Source organism: Limulus polyphemus, unplaced genomic scaffold (genome assembly GCF_000517525.1).
Source record: "Limulus polyphemus unplaced genomic scaffold, Limulus_polyphemus-2.1.2 Scaffold1070, whole genome shotgun sequence".
NCBI lineage: Eukaryota > Metazoa > Arthropoda > Merostomata > Xiphosura > Limulidae > Limulus > Limulus polyphemus.
In genome coordinates, this window is record NW_013666680.1 from 101,306 (window position 1) to 105,357 (window position 4,052).

Below are 4,052 nucleotides of genomic sequence, written 5' to 3' on the forward strand. Positions count from 1 at the left end.
TTACTAGAGTCACGTGACTTCCGCTGTCGTAACAATATTAATATACCTTTCCCCATCCATTTCTGATGGAGTTTGGGTCATGACCCTTTTTCCACTGTGACGACCTTAAACTCTGGTAGGCTGTTGCTGCTGCATACTTTATCTGAAACTAGATATTTTCTAAATAAAATATATAGCTACAAAATTTATGCCTCACCTTCGCTTAGAATTGCCATCATTTTCGCCATCTCCTGCTTACACGATAATTGCATTCCTTATAATCAGCTTCAGTATCTATAAAATTCTCAGCTGTGCAATGTTGGCTATAATTTAACTCGGAACTGAGCTTGGTGGTATCTTTTAAACTATGACTTAAAGACTTTTGTTGTAAGAGGCAGCCTAGACATTTGTATAATGTTTTAGACGTTTGCGTAACATGACCAAAATTGATTATGCAGTAATTAAAAAACTGTGATCCTGTCAGCAGCGTCGTGTCCTAAAGAGCAGGAACCTTATACTTAAGCAATTGATTTGCGACATCAATAAATACAGTTGCAACAATAAGTTAATAATCGCTATGGTACATGTGTCATGCCTGCTATATAAACATTAAATTACATCCACGGACTACACCCAGCTATATACTTATGCATGTAGTAGAATATGATCGAGGCTCCACACAAATCACAGACTACATTAAAACGATTAGGTGACAACGGTTATACAACAGCTGTTATTTGCTAGTCAGACAAATAAACTTAAAAACGATCCTACGCAATGCATAATGATGTGTTTAGTAATACTGCCCATGTTTGGTTACAATACTCACAGCAATTTTTGCTGTTGGCTGGCGAAACAATATTTAAATATAATAATAAAGAAGAACAAATGAGCGTGCCCTATTATGAACCACTACCGTAATTCATGATATAGGTTCACTGTGATAGGTAAAAGACACCTAAAAACACTATGTATATAAATGCTAATTACTATCTAGTTTTATCCTACATTTCGGCTCATAATCTAATGCTGTCTTTAGAAGGACTATTACTCTGTTGTTAGTAGCCAATCCTTGGTTTTACTTGACGCTACTCTGTTAAATTATCCATTCGACAAGGGTCTCCTCTGTTAGAATTTGAATTAATTGACTACGCTAGGTTGACTGTGTGTATTTTCTCATGTGTGATTCTCACTATTTTAGTATTATTCCAAATTATTGCATGGTTTTCTCTAGCATTATAAGGTATTGCAGATAAATCACTATTACCGAGTCTTGTAATATGTCTATGTTGGTCTCCTGAATTATCTTACCGTAAATACTTAAGACGCTACTATAGCATATTAATAATTTGAAATTATTTTATCCAAATTCAAGTCTTTGGTTTTTCGTATATTCATCAACTGTTCATGATGCATTGTCTCTCATAGTTCTCGGTGATATAGTGCCTGAAATTTGATTTAATTAGTTTTGGTATCATATCCACTGTAATTTGAACAACTATTCATTATTTAGATGAAGTATTACTTAATAATATATTTATTAGATTGCTTACAAGTCATTATTTTTACACTTCATTTATTAAACTATTGAAATATTATGAAATATTCCAATATATAAGTGGACTATATTACCTGAATTTGTTTACCATATTATTGTTTGAGATCCTATGCTTCTGACACGGAACAAGCTGAAACGCATCTTTTTGTCATAGGCTTTGAGTAAAGTTATTCGCCATTACGAAGAGGTGGTTGAACTTGTAATTTTTGTAAGTTAACTTCTAGTCTTCTTGTAGTATATATTGTAAAAAATAAGTTAGTTTTACTAGAAGTGCCTTGTATAGTTATTTCTTTGATATTGAGCTGAAGGGATACTGTTTGGAAACTGAGTGAAAAATATTTGAACCCTATTTTAATAACAGTAACACTGCAGTGCCGAGAAGATAGTGGGTATTCATATTGGTAATGGTAGCAGTGCTGTTTTTTGTTATTTTGGCTATCTGCGTGGATAATAAGTTATTGTAAGATTAGGAGTTGAATTATGTTTCAAAATTAAAAAAAAAAAATCGTGTTTTACGAATTTCGCAGCCTCTAATTATTGTATGTATGTGGTGTGGAAGGGGAATTGAAAATTGCATCATGAAAAATACGTGTTTACTCAATTTTTTTGTTTTTTGTGACAAAAATTTGCTGCCTCAGCATCTGACTTAAAGTTTAACTTAAAAATTTGAGATTATTTAAACTAATATTAATTTGCATAAGTAGGAACAATTTGTGGTAATTACATTGTAAAGTTTAACATTCTAAGTGCTTAATGTTTTCTCTTATTTAATAGGGAAGCATTTGGCAAAAAACAGAAAAATTATAATTTTCTTGCTGCCTTGCTTTTTATTCAGTATTTTGTGGGACACTAGCATTACAAACAAAAAGAAGAGACATGAAATTAATGTACTTTTCTCAATAAGTGAGTTTACCTAAGCCCAAAGGAAAAACGAAAGTGTAAATAGCTAAAATATTTTTTTGTGTGAAATATATTTGTGATTGAAATATTTTTAAGGTTAATGTAGGACTTCCCTAATTAATAACAAGAATGTGATGCATATATGTATTTCCAAATGATGTGTATTGTGGTACTATTTTAGCATACAAGTATATAGAACTGCCATATTTTTCTCCATATTCTTAGTAAAATTATTTCATATAGAGGCTTGATGTCTGCTAAACATTGAATTGTGCTAGTCCACCATGCATACATTTTGCAAGGTATGCTACATGGAGTTCTTTTCACTTAGCAAAATTCCAGGAGTAACACAGAAATTATTTCTCAGTGTATCATGATAAAGCTTTTGTTATGATAGTATATTGCAATGCACATATTTTGGCAATAACCAGCACTATTGGTTAGAAGTGTGATTTTTTTTTCTTTTTTTTTTTTGTAAATACCAGTATCAGACCCAGGTGCATCAATTTAACACATCTGTGAAAGAAAAAACTACTGTACGAAACAGTTTGAAAGTTCAGAAGTACTTTTTAAAGTTTATCTAGCTTCTACAATTATCTTATTTTTGTATGTGATATTCGGAAGAATTAGCAACTGAAATTTTTTAACTATTTCATTATGAAATGTTTTTTTTTTATATAAGAAACAGGTAAAAATGCTTACATAAACTTTATTGCAAATTTTAAATACTGATATTTGCATCTTCCTACATTTTACAAAACTTTCTTATTAAAAAACTAAGTTATTTAAAAAAAGATACTTGTAGAGGGGAAACTGCTCTTTCTATTACTACTATTAATTATAAACATGCCCATCAAATAAGGAGATGTTACAGATAACTTTTTTGTTAAGCTATGATAAGATGGGTGGGACTTCGCTGGTGGGTTTGACAAATTTATTGGTCTCAGCAAATTGAAAAAATAGAAGGTTGATATTTTCTATTGTGGAATGTTTTTATCTATAGTTTGTTTGTAATTGGTTGGGCACACTGAAACCCATATAAGGGAGAAGTTGGAGCATAAAATCACTTGACACAGATGTGAAGATTAGTATTTCCAATTATTACTGTTTTTGATTCATTCAACTATTCGAATAATAGAAATATTGCCACTATCGTTTTCAATTTATTCAAGTTCAGTTTAATTTATTAGTATCCAGACTGTTTATAATAATTAACTAAATAAAATCTGGTTTTCCAGTTATTACTGTTTTTCATTATTCCAACTATCTAAGTAATTGAAATATTGCCATTCTAATTTCTAATTATATTTTCATTAACTCTTTCATTACGGGGTCAGTCAATGTGACAACCTCGTAACTATTTTGTGCTTGTTATAGTTTTCATGCTATAACTTTTAAATTAGCAATTGCATATTAACAAAATTTGGCAGATTATCAGTAAACATTACAGTGCTTTCATATGCAAAATATCTAATTTTTCTATTGAGTCATAAGGTTTGTAAAGCAATGTTTCTCATGCTTTTTCTTTCTTTTCACATCTTGCCTATCATGCAAAGTAATATTCATTTTAAGATTACAAATACTTTTATGCATCAGAAGATTTTCAAATTTCACA

At 30.5% G+C, this 4,052-nt stretch overlaps 1 protein-coding gene across 4 annotated transcripts in view; it reads left to right on the plus strand.

The window, feature by feature from the left end:
* The first annotated feature begins 1,621 nt into the window (after positions 1-1,621).
* The window catches only part of LOC106461981 (coiled-coil-helix-coiled-coil-helix domain-containing protein 2-like), an 18,929-nt gene continuing 16,498 nt past the window's right edge, over positions 1,622-4,052 (plus strand). For 2 of the 4 annotated variants that reach the window (XM_013921849.2, XM_013921850.2), the window contains exon 1: positions 1,622-1,745. The gene's annotated coding sequence lies outside the window, so the exon portion shown is untranslated. Of the gene's footprint in view, positions 1,746-1,826; positions 1,939-4,052 lie in introns of those variants that run through there. The other 2 variants (XM_022389096.1, XM_022389095.1) reach the window with 2 other exon arrangements.